The sequence below is a fragment of the Piliocolobus tephrosceles genome, chromosome 7 (assembly GCF_002776525.5).
Source record: "Piliocolobus tephrosceles isolate RC106 chromosome 7, ASM277652v3, whole genome shotgun sequence".
Taxonomy (NCBI): domain Eukaryota; kingdom Metazoa; phylum Chordata; class Mammalia; order Primates; family Cercopithecidae; genus Piliocolobus; species Piliocolobus tephrosceles.
In genome coordinates this window covers 27,902,682-27,922,327 of record NC_045440.1, presented here as the reverse complement: position 1 = coordinate 27,922,327, position 19,646 = coordinate 27,902,682, and the positions used below count along the sequence as shown (strand labels likewise).

At 43.6% G+C, this 19,646-nt stretch overlaps 1 long non-coding RNA gene across 1 annotated transcript in view; it reads left to right on the top strand.

The window, feature by feature from the left end:
* Positions 1 to 15,368, top strand: part of LOC111545760 — a 27,950-nt gene extending 12,582 nt beyond the window's left edge. Inside the window, exons 2-4 of the long non-coding RNA XR_002732536.1 lie at positions 10,231 to 10,496; positions 11,624 to 11,777; positions 14,477 to 15,368. This is a non-coding gene — a long non-coding RNA (uncharacterized LOC111545760). The remainder of the gene's footprint in view (positions 1 to 10,230; positions 10,497 to 11,623; positions 11,778 to 14,476) is intronic.
* The last annotated feature ends 4,278 nt before the right edge of the window (positions 15,369 to 19,646 follow it).

The following is a 19,646-nucleotide window of genomic DNA, read 5'->3' as shown; positions in this document are numbered from 1 at the left end:
ACAGCCTGGGCGACAGAGCAAGACTCCATCTCAAAAAAAAAAAAAAAAAAAAAAAAAAAAAACGAGCAACATTGAGCAGTTAAAAAATTGACCAGTTACAGGTAATGTGACTTTAGGCAAGTATCTTTAATTCTATGATCTCAGTATATTTTTAATAAGTTTATTTATTTTTAATGATGAGGCTAGTAGCACTTTTCAGGGTCTTGGTGAGAATTCAGGGAGACAGTGTGGGAAAGTGCTTTGTGATCTGGGCTGGGACATTCCAACAGAGGCTATTACCATTGCTTCAGATGAGATTTGAATCCCAGCCAATGCAAGTACATCAAAATGCTGGATGTTGACATTGTCTTGTCATGAGAACTATAATGTCTTCCATTATTCCATGAATACTATCAAAAGAAAATTTTGAATTTTTTTCTAGCTTTATTGAGGTATGATTGACAAACAAAAATTGTTTGTGTCTAACATGTACAGTGTAATGATTATATATATATGTGTATATATGTATGTATAGTGGAATTCTTACCATAATCAAGTTAATTAGTATTAATCTCACGGTTACCCTTAAATTTTTTCTTTGCAGTGAGAACAGTTAAGATCTACTCTCTTAGCAAATTTCAAGCATACAATGCACTATCGTTAACTATAGTCACCATACTGTACATTAGATCTCCAGAACATATTCATCTTATAACTGGAAGTTTGTACCTGTTGATCTCCTTATTTCCCCCACTTAAAATTTGTAATTTTATTTTGTTTATTTAGTTCTTTTGAGACGGACTCTCGCTCTGTTGCCCAGGTTGGAGTGCAGTGGCGTGATCTCAGCTCACTGCAACCTCTGCCTCCCCAGTTCAAGCAATTTCCCTGACTCGGCCTCCCAGGTAGCTGGGACTACAGGCATGTACCACCATGCCTGGCTAATTTTTGTATTTTTTTAGTAGAGATGGCGGTTTCACCATATTGGTCAGGCTGGCCTCGAACTCCGGACCTCAGGTGATCTACCCACCTCGGCCTCTCAAAGTGCTGGGATTACAGGTGTGAGCCACCGTGCCTGGCCCAAAATGTGGAATTTTAAATAGAATCTCACACATTATACTTAAGGTATGTGCTTTCTAGATCCCATGCTGTCATGCAACCAGGAGCATGAAGTCATACGTGGGGCGGGGGAGGGGAGAGGGAGGGAAAAGGAGGGAGGCACTCCCTGACACTTCTTGCAACCTGTTGTTACCAAGGCAGCAGAGTAGAACAATGAAGTGCAAGGACCTGGAAATCAGACACGCCTGGGTTCCTGGTGCGCTTCACTGCTTCCTGGTCTCTGATATCAGGCAAGTCACTTAACCTCTTTAATCTTTAGTTTCGTCTTTTGTAAATGAACTATAATAATGACTTGCAGTTTCTTGTGACATTTAAATAAGCCAATGTATGTAAATGCTAATCCACTGACTGGAACACAGTAAGTGCTCAAAAATGTTGGTTATTAATAATTCTCCTAATCGATTGATGTTTCCTTATCATTGAATGTTTCTTTTAAATATAGAACTTAGAAAAAATCACTCAACTCTGAGTTCATTTTGCTGAAGGTTGAAAATATTAAAAGACACCCATATCTGTCACCATTTCCACTGATGACTTCAAAGTTGCAGTGCTTAGCACACATGTCATAATGCAAAAGCACCTGGCACAGTATCTGGCATGGCACATGGTGAGTGTTCTGGAAACTTACAAGAATGGGATGAGGACATGTAAGCATCTGCAATGCCAGGCTCAGGAATTTGGAATGACTTTGATAACCAACATCATGCCATCAGTGGTTTCTGAGCCATAGAGGTGCAAGATCATGTCCAGGCTTTAGGAAGACAACTCTGAGAACAGAATGCAGAATGAGTTGAGGGGGAAGATGTCTGGATGCTCGGAGATTATGGCTGTGCTGCCAGAGATAAGATTATGACAGTATAAGAACAGAGAGAATGGGATACACTGAGAAGCGTGGCAAGTGTAGGACCTACAGGAAGAACTCGGAGCTGGGGGTCAGGGTAGAGAAAGGAGTGATGGTGAATGGAAAGTTTCTAGGTCAGGCAGGGTGGAGATGTGAAGTCAAGGGAGGACTGTCAGGGTGGGGAGGCCCTCATTCATCTGCACTGTTGGGTTTGAGGAGGGGCTGGTGAAGGGGCATGAATGTAGAAACACAGTTTAGAGCAAAGAAGAGAGGGTGGGGCTTGAGCTAAAGTAAAGGGGCCTTCTGCCTAAAGATTACCGCCGAGGCCATGGGATTCTCTGCCCATATCCAGGCTAGGAGGGAGGAGCAACCCCAGGGGAAGAGTGGTCAGAGAGGCCACTGTCTGTGAAAAGGGGAGAGTGGAGTATCACAGACATCAATGTGATAGAGCATTAAGACTTGTTCAACCAGACTTGTTGCAAGAGTCAAGGGAGGCTCCAGAGTCAAGGAAGCTGGATTTGTAATGAGGATGCCCCTCAGAACCCTAAGCCATCCCCTTTAAAGAAATGGAAGGAATGAAATCATTCCTTTGCAGCAACATGGGTGCAGCTAGAGGCCATAATCCTAAGCAAATTAACACAGGAACAGAAAACCAAACACCGTATGTTCTGTCTTACAAGTGGGAGTTAAGCATTGAGCATAAATGGACATAACTGGGAACAATACACGGGACTACCAGAGGGTGAAGGCAGAGGAAAGTGAGTTACAAAACTACCTCACGGGTACTGTGCTCACTACCAGGGTGACAGGATCTATACTCCAGACTGCAGCATCACACAATATTCCAACGTAACAAATCTGCACATCTACGCACTGAATCTAAAATAAAAGTTGAAATGTAAAAACAAAACAAACCAACAAAAAACAGCAATTGATGGGATCGCAAAAATGTAAGAAAACACAAGATAGAGGGGGTAGCGAATACAGTAGCAGAGTTTTACACATGTGAAATGCTTAGGATATGCACGAATATGATAATAAATATGGTACTTTTTTTTTTAAATACAAGAATGTGCAGTTAAGTAGTCAGGGAGGGGGCTGAGTCCAGAAGTGAGTCAGCTGCCCAGATAAGACCAAGCGTACCTTGGCTATAGATACCAACTGCTTTAGTTTCGAGCCTTGCCGAGAATAGTACCCTCCCTTCTGGAAGCTGTGTGTAAAGGCTAATTTTTCAGGAGAGGGGCAGGAATCGGGAGGCTTGGTGGGAACCAGCTGTGCGACCTGGGGCAGGTTTCCTTTTCCTTTCAGGTCCTTATCTCTAAAATGAAGTGATTGATCCAGGTTATCTCTAGGGTGTCTCAATACACTCACTTCTTCTCCTTGTGGTAGGAACAAAATATAGTTAATTTTGATAAAAAAAAAAACGTATCAAAGACAAAACCCCATGAAGTCTCTCAATTGTTTTCCTCTCTGGTTTCCCACCCAAGTCTAAGTCAATATCCTCTCCTGCTTCAGTGTATGATCTTGGCTAGGACATCACGATACTTTGCTTCCCAATTTAGAAGACAGAGGAGAGGGGAAAAGAGAAAAGATAATATGTCACTTTTCTTGCCTGCCAGTGATTATATCTGGAGGGAAGGTGAGGCGCAGAGGATAAATCTTATTGGATCCTCATCTCACAATAATTCTGTGGAACATATAGAGCAGGGATGATTTTCCATATTTTGTGGTCGATAGAACTGAAACCAGAGAGGTTCAGTAGCCTCCCAAAATTCATGTGGATAACTAATTAAACATTTACCAGATACCTCCTATGTTTGACTTCAGGGAAACAAAGATGAATAAGGCACTAGCTGTGTGATATGAAGCAAATGACTTAACCTCTCTGGCTTTAGTGTTATCCCCTATAAAAAGAGGGGACTCCATTCTGTGATTTGCTAGGTCCTTACGTTTCACACATTATGGTTTGGTCTCTGCATCCTTCTGTTCTATCACAGGAAAAGGCTGAAGAGTTTGCCTGGGCTCTAACTGGGTCTAGGTTGTGTGAATCTCTAGTTGCAGACATCTGGGGCAACAGGTGAGGCGCTGGTTGCCTTCCAGGCAGATGTAGTTAAGAGAGTTGGCTGCAGAAGATGATTTTGCTGTGTGTCTCCAAGATCGTGGGCAGGTAGGAGCCCAAAGAGAGGCTATTAGGATTCACATCAGATTGTTAGTTGGGGGGTTATTATTTTTAAGCCAGCACCACTTTAAGCACTGCCTTGCTTACTTGCTGTCTGGGACATTCTTTAGCACCTTTTCAGCCTGCAGCTCCCATGGGCAATACAGGTCACTCTTCAGTCAGTTCCCCTGATCTGTCCTTGCTATTTCAATCCCTATACTTATGGAGGATCAGTAGCAGAGGAGAAACCAGACTAAAAAAAGATAAAATGATCAATGTTAATATGAACATACCTATTTGTATGCAAGTTCATAAACACACTTCGCTGCAAGCCCACGAGAATGTTCCGCATAACCACCTGCCAGGGTTGTGGTGGGGTGAGGAGCAGGGCTGACTCTCTGGCTCTCACTTTCTTTTCTTTTTGATATGGTTTGCATCTGTGTCCCCACCAAATCTCATATCGAACTGTAATTGCCAGTGTTGGAGGTGGTGCCTGGTGGGAGGTAATTAGATCATGGGAGCGTAGTTAACAAAGGGTTAGCGCCATCCCATTGTTCTCGTGATGGTGAGTGACTGAGTTATTGTGAGATCTGGTCCTTTAAAAGTGTGTGGTACCTCTCCATTCTCTCTCTTCCTCCTGCTCCAACCACGTGAAGTGCTGGCTCTTCACTGTAAGTTTCCTGAGGCCTCCCCAGAAGCAGATGCTGCCATGCTTCCTGAACAGCCTGCAGAATCAGCAGCCAATTAAACCTCATTTCTTTATAAATTACTCAGTCTCAGATATTTCTTTATAGCAATATGAAAATGGACTAATACAGTTTTATTTTATTTTATTTTATTTGGAGACAGGGTCTTGCTGTCACCCAGACTGGAGTACAGTGGTGTGACCATAGCTCAATGCAGCTGGGCCCAAGGGATCCTCCTGCCTCAGCCTCCTGAGTAGCTGAGACTACAGGCTCATGCCACCACACCCATTTTTTTGTTGTTGTTTTGGAGACAGGATATTGCTGTGTTGCCCAGGCTGGTCTTGAACTCCTGCCTCAGCCTCCCAAAGTGTTGGGATTAAAAGTGTGAGCCACCACCCCTGACCAGACTCTCACTTTCTAGGTGGCACTGTGGATGAAGTCTTAACCTCTGTGCTTTGGTTTCCTTGCTGTAGAGTAGAGATAATAATAGTACCTACCTGAAAGGGTTGTTTTGAGGACACAGTGTCCTTATTCATGGGAGGTGCTTAGAGCAGTGCCTGGCACACAGTAAAAACTTAAACTATGAACTGCTCATCAGTTCTCATTATCTACAGGCAGTAGGTTCACAGGCTCACACAATGTCTCTTCACAGCTCTTTGAGGATCCATAATTCTAATCATAATTCAGCCTTTCTTCTTAGAGTAGCTTCAGATCCTGACATTAATTTCCTCAGACATTTAAGGAATCACAAGGTAATGGGTTGTAATTATCTCATTTTTTTTTTCAAAGTGAAAGCAAGTTTATTAAGAAAGTAAAGGAATAAAAGAATGGCTACTCCATAGACAGAGAAGCCTGTTATCTCATTTTATCAATGAAAAGATTTGAATAAAAAATTAAGTATCAGTTTGTGCCCAGTCTCCTTGGGCATCCATAACAGAGATGGTAGAAGTATCTATAATCCTGCCTGGCCTGGCTCCTCTTACTGTCAGCCCTGCCAGCTGTAAGGGTGCCCAGTAAGTTTCTGATCATGCTGGAAGGATCCTGTCCTACCCCTGGAAACCCGGCTGGCCTTTTCACCCAAAGCACCATCCCCAGAGACTTCAGTCCTGGAGTTCTCATGACACCCACGTCCTGAGGGACACTTACCATTAATCCCCAAGTTGAAAGTTTGCTAGGTTACAGCTGACCCTCAGGAGGCTGAGAGCAAAGGAAGGGAACATGCCCTTCCTCTCTGTGGCCACGGAGGGTCCCTGCATATCCAACCAGCCAAAGCGGTGCTGTCCTTGGAAGGCTGGAGTGGAAGTGGTGGGAGGGGTTTGTTAGGACTTGTATTATTTTTTTTCTTCAGTCTAAATAAATGTTTATTATAAGGAAATAAGTTTAGATTATTGAGGTAAACAAAACTAAACCAAATATAACCTCTATGTCCTACAATATAAAATATTCACCTATAACTTTATTTATTTCTCATAAATATCCAAAGGAGTAGAGTACCAATGGAAGTATGTTACACAAATAGATCTCAGTATGCTATACAAATAGATTTCAGCATTTGGTAAAGTAGAAATTTTTAGTGGCATAAAAGCTGGAAGAACTGATCAACTGCCTTTAGAGGAAATAAGGTCCCAGTTTCTGGGGAGGCTTCACAAGATGCAGGGTAACCGTTTCACATGGAAAGGGGTTCCATTTTAATGACCATCCAAGAATTAAAATAAGAATTTTGCAGTAATGAAATAGGCTCCTTCCAAAATAGCACCGAACACTCTCTCTGTGGTGTGTTCAATCAAAATAGCTGTCATAATTTTTTTTTAATTGCCCAAACACCTAGATTATGATAAAACTCCTGGGGAATCTTTAAGAGGAAGGAAGGGTCTGTATTAGCTGGGAGTGAATCCTGTGTGAGCAGATCACATCAAAAGGTCATGCTCAAGTATGTTGTATGTTCCAAGTACAGCTCTGGATGCTCTGGGAAATAAAGTGTCATAAGACAGGGGTCCCCAACCCCTGGGCCATGGACCAGGACCAAGGCACAGAGCAGGAGGTGAATGGCAGGCAAGCCAGGAAAGCTTCATCTGTGTTTTCGGCTCCTCCCCATCATTCGCATTACTAATTAAGCTTTGCCTCTTGTCAGATCAGCAGCGGCATTAGATTCTCATAGAAGCACGAACCCTATCGTGAATTGTGCATGCGAGGGATCTAGATTGCGCATTTCTTATGAGAATCTAAGGCCTGATGATCTGTCACTGTCTCCCGTCACCCCCAGATGCCCCAGATGGGTCCAGCTAGTTTCAGGAAAACAAGCTCAGGGTTCTCATTGATTCTACATTATGGTGAGTTGCATAATTATTTCATTATATATTACAATGTAATAATAATAGAAATAAAATGCACAATAAATGCAATGGGCTTGAATCACCCAGAAACCACCCCCCCACCCCCCGCCAGTCCATAGAAAAATTGTCTTCCATGAAACTGGTCCCTGGGGCCAAAAAGGTTGGGGACTACTGGTATAAGACACAACCAGCACCCCAAAGGAGCTTATAGCTATTTGGGATACAGAGAGGTCAAACTCATTCTCCTTGTTTCTAATGTGGTAATACTCAAAAATTACTTGCCCAGGTTGCAGGGAGTTAGAGGAAGAGCTAGGAGGAGAATCTGGAATTGGACATGAGGAGACAGAAAAGCGAGAGTCCTAGGGAGCACAGGGGGTGCCGGGAGTGAAAGCTGACACTGGTGGCTCTGGTTCATAGAAAGAGATGCCCTCTGGATCATTTAAGGTCCGGAGTTCAAAAACAGTCTGGCCAACATGGCAAAACCCCCTCTCTAGTAAAAATACAAAAATTAGCCTGGCTTGGTGGTGGGCGCCTATAGTCCCAGCTATTAGGGAAACTGAGGCAGGGGAATCGCTTGAACCCGGGAGGCAAAGATTGCAGTGAGCCAAGACTGTGCCACTGCATTCCACTCCAGCCTGGGCAACAGAGTGAGACTCTTTCTAAAAAAAAAAAAAAAAAAAAAAAGTCTTCTGCACCCTCTACTACTCCTACTCCTGGTTCTAGTTCTAACTTTGAGTGGAAAACATCTCACTTTCACTGTCTTTCCTGCCGGCACCAAGACCTTGGCTCTTTTGGGCAGTGGCAGACATGGGATCTCTCTCTCTCTCCTCCCACACTCCACACTCCCACCCTCCCTTCCAGAAAGCTGAGGCCCCAAGGAGGGAGGGCGTCTGCCTGCAGCCTGGATGGTACCCCAGTCCTTGCCTTTTCTGTGCTGGAACTGCACAAGGCCATTTCATGTCCCATTTAGCAAGTGTGGAGAGCTCTTTGATTTGGTAGGTGATAGCACAAGTCATCCTGCCTCCGATGGTGGGTGAAATACCATCTGATTCAGAGCTTATTTCGTGACTTCCTCCAGAACCGACTGCCTCATTTGTGTCTCCAAAAATAAAAATAGCAAGGGTTAGATCCTATGCCTCTCCTATTCCCTGGGGATGCTGTGATTGAGTGATGACTCTACCAGCAAAGTATCGAGGCTGTCGATCTGTTCCCTTTTGATCGGAACCTAGAAAAAGCACGTGGAGCAAGTGATGTTATACTCTGAACTTCGCTGCAGTCCTCCCCAGGGGTTAAGGGCTCAGGACCCTGTTTGGCCCAGCACTTTCAGCTTGTTCATTTCATGTTGAGCTTTGCTTTCTACAAATCAGTATGTGGACAAGATCAGCCTTTTAGCAAAGGAGTAGTTAAGGCAGTGCTCTGGGGGAAGTATCCGGTAGGACTACAGTGCCTGGATTTCACCATCAAAGATCCCTTCCATTGGCTGCTTCTCACTAACATCCTTTCAAAAGGTTCTTTAAAAAAATACAAAGTTTGTAAAGAGCCACACAAATGTAAACTAAGGTGTGGCACGGTTATGTTACTCTAGGTCAGAGGTATGGGTCTCAGGAGGCTCAGGGAACCATTAGGTCCTAGAGACATTAGGTCTGAGACAAGAAGCTTCCAGAGTCTAGGAACTCAGTGGCTAACAGCAAAGACACCAACCCCAGGACAAGGCAGTGCCTGTAACCCTGCTGTTATTGCCTATTTGCTCCAGGACACCATCCTCCCTCACCAAGGCTTAGTATTGGGGTTAGAATGGGTGCTCATGATAGAGTATGTGTTAAAAATCAGTTCCTGTCCAGGCTGAGTGGCTCACACCTGTAATCCCAGCACTGTGTATTAAAAATCAGTTCCCGTCCAGGCTGAGTGGCTCACACCTGTAATCCCAGCACTGTGTATTAAAAATCAGTTCCTGTCCAGGCTGAGTGGCTCACACCTGTAATCCCAGCACTTTGGGAGGCCGAGGTGGGTGGATCATTTGAGGTCAGGAATTTGAGATCAGCCTGGCCAACGTGGTGTCTACACTAAAAACACACAAAAATTAGCTGGACGTGGTGGTACATGCCTGTAATCCCGGCTACTCAGGAGGCTGAGGCAGGAGAATCGCTTGAACTTGGGAGGCAGAGGCTGTAGTGAGCCAAGATCGTGCCACTGCACTCCAACCTGGACGACAGAGCATGACACTGTCTCAAAAAAAAAAAAAAGTTCCCTTCTCTTCCATTAAAAAAAACTCATCTCATCTATGTGTCCAACTATAGACCCCAGATCACATTTGAAGATAAAATATCAGGGATCTCCCAGGCCCCTGACAATGTGGAAAGGAACCAGATTACATACAGGGGCAGTGTGAGTCTCCTTCTCAAGCTCCTCTCCCACCCCCAGAGCAGCAGCCACTTGCCTTTGGAAGAAGTGGATCATGGCTGGCACTCCATACTTGGACCCCTCTCTGAAAGCACAGCTTGGCTTCCATCATTCTTATGATCCCTTCTAATCACAAATAGCAGCCTTCCAGAGCAATAAGCTCAGCCCCTTCCATTGTTCCCACAGCCACAGACACAGGTATGCCTGTGCCCTCTCGTTGATTCTTGCCACGGACAATCCTGGGGACAAAAATGTAGCGTTTCATGGCAACCTTGAGATGACACGCACCTAGAGGTAGGTCTACAGACAGGGCCAGCAGTAGGTATAAATTGCAGTGAGACTTGTCTATGGCACCCTCCATTGGCACCTTTCTGCCTTTTACATCTTTCCTGTCCCTTCTCTCCTGCACTTAGTGCTTTGATACACATAGGCCAGGGATGGTAAATACATTCCATTTTCAGTGCCAACTGTGATTAATCAGTAGGGATCACTGTATTGAGAAAGAAAAAACAGTGGTATGTGAATTCTGGAATCAATTGCTAATGTCTGCCATGGATACATTATTTGCATCTTCTCATTCATCTGTGAGCCTTAAAAGGCAGGACTGTGTGTTATTCAACTTCAGATCTCTAATTATTAGTGCCCAATTATGTATTATATTTGAACAGTATCTGTAGCAACTGTGGAATCTTTTATGTCTAACTTGCTTGTTTTCAGCTCTGCCCGAATTTCAGCTGTCACAGAATGAGTGACGTAGTAAAATGGAAATGCATCATCTCAGTTTCCCCATGGCCTGAATGTCCATACAAAATGAGAGCCAGTAGATAAAAAGAGAGGACGTGAGGAGTTTTTAATAACTGAGGAAAAGTGGAAGGAAAAGTAAGGATGAAGGTGAAGATGAAGGAATATGTCAGAGATGCTAGCACTGGCATCCCCAACCACACAGTACCATGTCCTGCTAAAGAACTCTATAGAACATACATGTAAGTGCTATGTTGCAGCAGACTTAAACTTGCAAGAGCTGCTTGTTAAAATTTTCAGGAATTTTGTGAGTCAGTTGACATCATGTTTGTAGATTCAAATTAGCTATGATGACAGTATTTATACCATAGGAATTGGCACAGGCTAAAACATTTATAGTACCACATTGCATTTATGCCCCCAAACTCTGGGTGTAGATAGGAGTGAAATCATTAGTATCAGTCAATAGCATCCAAAATAGGCTAAGCTGTCTTCAGTTTTGAGTCTTGGTGGGAAAGTAGGACTGGCACTCTGGCTACTCTTCATGCCCAGTGGGGATCAGTGGTTGCTGTTCTTTTAGTGTTCTGGGGATTTGATTGGCCCTCTGATATGATTTGGATGTTTTGTCCCCTCCAAATCTTACGTTGAAATGTGACATCCAATGTTGGAGATGGGCTTACTGGGCAGTCATGGAGGTGGATCCCTCATGAATGGCTTGGTGCCCTGTCCTCATCGTAATGAATGAGTTCTCACTCTATGACTTCACTAGAGAGCTGTTATTTAAAAAAGCCTGGCACCTCCCCCGTCTCTGTCTTGCTCCTACTCCTGGTCTTGCTATGTGACTGCTGGCTCCCCCTCTGCCATGATTGGAAGTGTCCTGAGGCCTTCCCCAGAAGTAAATACTGACACTATGCTCCCTGTACATCCTGCAGAACTGTGAGCCAAATAAACCTCTTTTCTGTATAATTACCCAGTCTGAGGTATTCCTTTATAGCAACACAAACAGAGTAACACACCCTCTTATCAGAGGCTCACCTTGACATCAGAGTGGAAGAGTGGTGGCCTGTTAAACATGGAAGGTGAGAAGGGCAGCTGCACAGAGCAGGCTCTCGGTGATTACACGACACTGTAAATTAGGTATCACATTGCATTTCTGCAATGGCAATTTGAAGGGAAAATGACCCAAGAACTCCTAGGTCATGTCATTGACTGAGGAATGCTTTTTCACTCCATTAAAATGAGCCCTGAAGGACAGGCCCAAGCCTACACGGGCAGGGTCCTGTCACCTGAGGTGGCTGGGAAGAAAGGAGTTTCTCACTGGGGCTCAGAGAATTTCTCAATGTAACTCTTTCCTTCTCTGACTAACAAGGGTGTAGATGGCAGTCTTCTTGGGGAATCCATCTGAGAAAAAGAGGCTTCAGCATTGCAAGATTTCAGCTACTGTCTCTCCTTGGACAGGATTCCACCTTTCCCATGGCTGGAGCCCTTGACACATGTCACTGTACACTGCTCTTCTCACTGGGGTAAGGAGGAGCGGGGAGTGCTGGTGGAGAGGGTGGGAAGGTCCTGGGAAAATGGCTGATTTGGAGGCCATTCCTTCACTATACGATGCTGGTGGCAGTCTAGAGACCCCTTCTTTGCTAGATTGTGAATTTGGAGCCATGGCTGAATGGGACCACAGAAGGACTGCCCTGCCCATTGACATTGTCATTGATTCAGAGCAATAGGAATGTGTTCGGTGAAGACAGGAGCAGGGCAAACTAGAGAAGCACAATAGATAAAATGAACGCAAGAAGGACCAGTCTCAAGAGAGGGGAGAGGATGATAGAAAGATAACCCTTGAATAACATCTGCTCACTTCCTGCAGTGTTTTCTGAGCTTCGGTGATAGTCAGTGCTCTCTCATAACTTCCGCCCCCTCTCCTCCCTTTCCATGTGCTTTATTATTTATTTAATATTGTCTTTAAAATCGCTCACTTAAAGAAAAACCTACTCAGCCTCATGTTAAAAATAGAATTCTTAAAATCATAGGTTTGATAGGTGAGTTTTAGTTTCTCTAACACATACGACTATAAAGACATAACTGTTAAAATGGAAAACTCTTTATGCATCCACCCCCGAAGTCATGGCGGGTCCCTGTGCTGCACCTGGATAGGAGGAATGGTCTCCGTGGACACAGACAGATGTCACTTAGAACAAAACTTCAGAAAGCGCCTGAATCTGTATGTCTGTAATTCATCAATGCCTCCCCATCTCTTGCCCAACTCACATAATGTCAATTTAACGGTGGTAGCCGTAGTTGCTGTGGCATTCATTCACTGAAGCTCTCATTTGGCATCAGACACATTTTTTTCCCTTTTGAAAGGCCTCAAGCACGTGAAGAAGAGTGAGAGGTGCCTGCTCTCTGTCCAATCAGGTGTTGAGTTGCGGTGGTTTGTTTCTTTGTCAAGAATGGAGTTGTTGCCTGTCTAATGTACTACAAGGTGTTCCACTTAAAAACAGGGTCTCTGGAGGGAATTATTCTAGAATAAGCTATTTCCCTTCATCTAAAATGAAGGAAGAAAATTACCAAGAAGAAATCCATATTTTCATGTCATTCTTCTTACTGTTTCTGCTCTATCCTCTGTCTCCTCCTTTTCATGCCACTTCTCTTGTCTGTTCCTAATTTTCTTAATCTTTTTCTTGCTCTGTTGTCTCTTCATCATAACCCAAAAATATGAATCTAGGCCGGGTGCTGTGACTCACACCTATTATCCCAGCATTTTAGGAGGCTGAGGTAGGCAGATCATGAGGTCAGGAGATCGATACCATCCTAGCCAACATGGTGAAACCCCATCTCTACTAAAAATACAAAAATTAGCTGGATGTGGTGGTGCATACCTGTAATCCCAGCTACTCGGGAGGTTGAGGCAGGAAAATCACTTGAACCAGGGAGTCGGAGGTTGCAGTGAGCCGAAATCCCGCCGCTGCACTCTAGCCTGGTGACACAGCGAGACTCTTTCTAAAAAAAAAAAAGAATCTAACTTCTTTTTGTTTATAGCAATGTACATTTTCTTGGTAGACGCTTAAGCCTGATGTGCACTTTCTTGGTGGCATAAATCACTTCGACTGTAGGGCAGGTCTCCAAACATGAACGTTACCCATCGGCTTTTAATGGTAGTCTTGGCTGTCTGATTGGATTATATTTCCACTAGGGGGCGCTCTTCCCTTTAAATGTCAAAAACTCTACCTTCCCTGAAATTCAATATTGCAACAGAAACAATAGAAATGTTGATTTCCTTTCTGAAATAGCTGCTACTGAGCACTACTCTGGAAGGAGATTATTAAGGATATGCCAGTTGCAAAGAAAATACTTGGTTGTAGCAGCAAATTCACCTACTATTGAAGACAATGTCAATGAACAGTGGTTGTAGTTGCTATGGGATTCCTGATCTAGTGACTTCTAGGAGATCCTTTCCTACTCCACGTGCCAGCTAGCAAATTTCTCTCTCTAAATTCAACCTGGAGTCAAGGGATCCTTCTCAATAATTTCACAAACTTTTGGGCCTGTAATCTTTCTAGGTTGAATTCTAGGTTTGATTTGGTGACTTTAAATCTGGTGAGATCTCAGCCATTTCCAAGACCTAACCCTTCACTGTACAAACAAAGAAACGGGCACAAAGAGGTAAAGCAGTGTGTCTAGACCACACAGCACAAAGGGGCAGATCTTCTGATGCCATGTTTCCAATTACTTCAGTCCTTAGATGTCTGTGTCTTCATTACAGATACCTTCTTCCAGCTTTCCACAGTGTCTTTTGTCAATAAGATTTATTTAAAGTCTTTTCAGACTTGACAGGGTTCACTGTAGCTCTGACCTTGTAATATTTTACTATAGACATTAGGTTATGGTAGTTTTTATATACTCGGGGTTACTGCAGTTTTTTCAAATAATTCACACATATTGAATTCTAAATGAATGACATTCACTGGGCCCTTAACACATGAACCATCATATCCAAGAGGTAATAAAAGAGAACAAAAGAGCACTGACTTTTTCAGCACCCACGGACTGATTTTTGAGTTCTGTCCACATCTTAAAGAACGAGTTACTTTGGACAAGATTACTTAATCTTCTTTAGGCTTTCATCTTCTTTTCTGAACAGAGACTTTACGTGCATTCTTTTGTTTACTCCTTGAAATAGCCCTCAGAGGTCAATACAATTCTCATTGTCCCCATTTTACAGAAAAGGAAACTGAGACCCAGAGATGACAAGTGAATTTCCTACGATTGTCCAGCTGATACGGAGCTGAGCTGGAAAGTGAGCCTGGATCTCTCTGGTTCTGAAAGCTTTGCTCGAAAGCACAGGATGACACCACCATTCAATCAATAAGCAGAGACCCTTCCGTGGACTCAGCAGGTCCTGTTGTCCCTGAAGCTTGACACTGTCATTTCAAACCACAGCAAGAACCCAAAAAGGAAACAGTGCAAGGAAAATAATGTGATATTGGAGAGGCAGCGTGGGTTATTGGGGGACATGGGTTCATGCCCCTTCTCTCCCAGACACGTGACATGATGCTAAGCAAGTCACCTGACCTCTCCAGGGTTGTTTCCTCAACAGAGAAAATGAGGGGGTTGAGATGAACGCCAGCCCTGGGGTGCTCAATGCTGCAGTCTGGGGTGGCGTGGACTGAAATCAGAATTCTTTCTCCTCCACTCTGGGTGCTGACACATGATCTCTAGCTCTCACTCCCCACCCCTATTCTTGCCCATCTGAGTTTCAGGTTATTTTTTCCTTCCTCCTGCTCTTCATTTTCCTTACTGAGGAAGCTCTTTCCTGTTGCCTCTGTCCCCACTGGAGTTGTTTGATCCGATAAAGCCAGTTGAAGCCAAGGGGTCCCTGACTTGAATCTTACTTTCTGACATGCTGGCTGTGGCTTGCTTGGGACCTGAATAAGAGCTTGCTTACTCCTGGTGTTCACCACGGCAGAACCAAGGGTGCAGAAATGTAATTCTCAACCAGCCCAGTTTAATCAGCGAAAGACAATAGAGCTTGCAGGCGGTATCACGTTGAGTCTCCGAACACACCACGGCTGCTGCCGCCGTTTTCATTAAAATGATTGAAATGTATTTCTAAACAGAATTGAGGGCCCCCTGTCTAAATCAAGCCACTGTATTGGTCTTATTGTCCCGATTTGAAGTGCTTCAGCTTCTAGTGCACAGTTGCTTCTCAACAGAAGTTCATTATTACAACGATAATAACAACTGTATGGATACACAGAAAAGAAGTTCCCATTTCATGAGGGAAAAAGAAGCCCATTCAAACCAAGAGAGAATGAAAATTGCTCTTGTTCAGCAGCTCTACAATTCCTGCTTTCCCTTTCTTCTGGAAAGGAAGTTGAATTTAAAAGCTTATCTTGGTTTGATTTTCTTTTTCCCTGAACCAAAATAGAATAGCTATTTAGCTTGAAAATTTGTAAGAGCTCAAGTCAATTGGTTAACCAAACACACACACACACACTCACACACACTTACATGCACATCTTAATATCTTCATTATATAAAATCTCAATCACCAAAAATGACCCCCCAAATTGTAAGACTCCAATGTATGATTGGGCAAAGGACATAAACAGATGATTCATAAGGAGGAAAGACACATGACAAAAAATATGAAAAAATGTTCAACACACAGATAATAAAAGAAATTCATATGATAACAAGATATCGTAGGTGCTAATCAAAGTAGCAAAGATTTTTAAAATTATAGCAGAAGAGGTCCTTGCTTTTGTGTAATGAGTTCCCAGAAAATACATGAAATTCACTCATCCTCTTCCAAATCAACAATACTGTCTGTGAAAGGAACAGTACAACCACGCACACAGATCCCAGCCTCTGCTGGGAAAATCCTGTGTAAATTCACCATCCTCTTTGTTTCTTAAGTTCCTCCTTGGTAAAAAGTTGTTTGGCTCATGCCTGTAATCTCAGCACTTTGGGAGGCCGAGGTGGGTGGATCACCTGAGGTCAGGAGCTCGAGACCAGACTGGCCAACATGGTGAAACCCCATCTCTACTAAAATTACAAAAATTAGTTGGGTGTGGTGGTGGGTGCCTGTGATCCCAGCTACTCGGAAGGCTGAGGCAGGAGAATCACTTGAACCCAGGAGGCAGAGGTTGCAGTGAGCCAAGATCGTGCCACTGCACTCCAGCCCAGGCAGAAGAGTGAGACTCCATCTCAAACAAACAAACAAAAAGGTTGTTTTTATTCAGACTGCGAAATTTCACAATTCTCCTCAGGTACTGTTTTTCTTTGCCCAACACCTTTAAGTCTTCACTGATGGATATGTAGACACCTAATAAATATTAGACCTGAAAGTGTCCTTCAAAGCATAGAATTCAGATGGTGATTTTACAACTGAAGAGAGTGAGGCTCACACATTCTGAAGGTGGGAGTCAGGCTCTTTTTACCATAAAAGTTTTTCCTTGGGGTAATGGTCAATATCCACCAAAATCCAGGTGGCACATGCTTGATGCCCTTCTGAAAAGACTTAGTCTGCTTCACCACTGGTTTTAGCAGGGTGATGCCAGGGTCTCAGTACACAGTGAGCTGCTCAGGTGACAGAAGGTCATACTAGGATTTCTGCTTTCTAATGTGTCATCCTTTTTAAATTTTCATTTTTCTTACTGTTATAATGTATAGGTTAGTAGAGCACTTTACTTCTTGGGGATACATAATTAAAGTTGTTTTGCTGATGGGATAGTGTTATCAAAAAGTTTGCAGGCAGCTGGAATAGTGAGGGATGTGAATGTGTCTGATCTCGTACCATTCAGGAAGCAGGGCCTTCAGAGTGAAGGGAGGAAGGAAGGCTAGCTGTGGTCAGAGGAGATGACCAGCAGCGCTCTTAACAGAGGGCAAGAGTCACCTCCTCACCCCGCAGGCTGCATTGAGACTAAGGCAACTGGAAAGTTCAACTGAATCGCGAGGACATGCTGACATGCTGGGGGAAAAGCCAAAATTTTTAAAGGCCATCTTGCCAGAAAAGTGGCTACTGCTCAGGTCCTATCCTGGCACTCTGGGCCCAGGATCCCAGGACTCAGCTCATGGGGCACAGAGGGTTGTGGTATGCCAAGCCAAAGGTCTCATGGAGATGGTTCCAACTGGGAGTCAATGGCAGAGAGGCCAAGACAAGCTAAGGGGCGTGGCAATGTGAGGATCCAAGCCACCTAGAACAGACACAAGGACAGGCAAGTGAACTGGAGACCTTAGCAGGCTTGTTAGAGGGAAAGTGGGAGGCAGCAGGGGCCCAGAAGCAAACTCCCTATGTCAGATAGAGGTGTGTGCAGTGAAAATGAAGGGGAACCAGAAGCCCTTACAGGAAATGCCCAGTGGAACTCCATGAAGTCCCTCGAGTCATCTTTGCACTGCTGAGCCAGGATTTAGAGAATCCACAGTGCACTTCTGAGCCTCATTTCTGTCTCTCTCATCTACCACAAACTCTGGACAATCAGCTCGCACATTTGTTCCTTTATTCCCAAGGAGAACACGAGGAAAAGACGTGGATATCACCCAAATGTATCATTTACTAGGTAAGAAAAGCCTGATGGCTTTCTAATTATTTCTGGGTGTCCCAGCAGCCTCTGTCAGGAATGCAGGTATAAGTAATCTCATGTGCCTTTGTTCCGGCCTCCTTGTGGGAGTCCAGTACCCCAACCCCATCTTGAGAGATGCTGTTGTTCCAACCTCAGGATCTCCTAATGGAGTCAAGAGGTAAGGCTGATTTGAATTCACCCTTCTTCTCCTTAAAGCTAGTGCAACTCACAGAAAATTGAGAGCCAAATGGGACACAAACTGTCAGTTTTCCTAACAGGTAGACAGGTGTGTCTTAACCCCCAAGGCTTTCTGAGGGAGCCGGAGAGGAGAAAGTGACAGACCTGAGGACAAAGGAGATCCACCTGCTTCTCTAATTGTAGACCTTGAGCCTGCCTGTCACCTGGACTGTAGCGTACTGAGCACAGGGGTGGTGCCGGGCGGGTACAGCTCCCAGAACTCTGCTGTGGACATCCTAACTCGCTAGAAGGTGACTCAGTCACAATCTATCTAAGTTTATAGCTGAGGCTCTAGCACCTGTTCTAGAACAGGAGAATCCGAAGGAGGAGATGAACTGAATTTAGCCTGATTTTCTTTAAAAATATTTATAGAAACTATAACATTTCTGAGTTATCTAGAAATGTTATTTTTGTTTAGTTTGGCTTTCTTTTTTCTTTTTTTTTTTTTTTTCAGCTTTCATCTCAAAATTAAACATTTTGAGATAATTGTAGATTCACATGCACTTGTAAGAAATAATACAGAAAGAACCCTCTATCTTTCATCCAGTTCCTCCAACTTGGTAGATCTTGCCAAACTATTGTACTATTTCATAGCAGGATATTGACATCGATACCATCAAAATACAGACCATTTCCTTGGCTACAAGAATCCTCCACATCCTCTTCCCTCCGGCATCCACCCCTTCCTTAATCTCTGGCAACCACTGTTCTCCATATCTATAATTTTGTCTTTGCAGGAATGTTATATAAATGGAATTATACAGTATGCAAACTTTTGGGATTGCCCTGTTTTTTTATTAGAAGCATAATCCTCTGAAAGTTGTTGTATGTATCAATAGCTTTTTAATTTTTATTGCTGAATAGTATTCCAGTGTATGGCATGCTACAGTTTGTTTAACCATCTACCTGTTAAGCATTTCTGGGCTGTTTCCAGTTTGGGCAATTGCAAGATGGACATTGACTGATACACAGGTATTTTTGAAAACGTAAGTTTTTATTTTATTTCTCTGAGATGAGCATTTGCCCAGAAGAGCATTTGCTGGATCTTATGATAAATGCATATTGAGTTGTTTTTTTTTTTTTTTTTGAGATGGAGTCTTACTCTGTCACCCAGACTGGAGTGCAGTGGCATGATCTTGGCTCACTGGAATCTTCACCTCCAGGGTTCAAGTGATTCTCCTGCTTTAGCCTCCTGAGTAGTTGGGATTACAAGCACGTGCCACCATGCCTGGCTACTTTTTTGCATTTTTAGTAGAGATGGGTTTTCACCACGTTGGCCTGGCTGGTCTCAAACTCCTGACCTCAGGTGATCCGCCTGCCTCAGTCTCCCAAAGTGTTGGGATTACAGGCGTGAGCCCCCATGCCCGACCAGTTTGGTTTTTTTAAAGGTTGAGTTTTGAGAGTTCTTTATATTCTAGATGCTAGTTCTTTGTCAAATATGTGATTTGAAAATCTTTTCTCTCAGTCTATAGCTTGTTTTTTCATCGTCTTCACAGAGTCTTTCACAGAGCAAAAATTTTTAATTATGATGAAGTGCAATTCATCAAGATTTTCTTTTAAGGATCACACTTCTGGTGTCAACTCCATGAA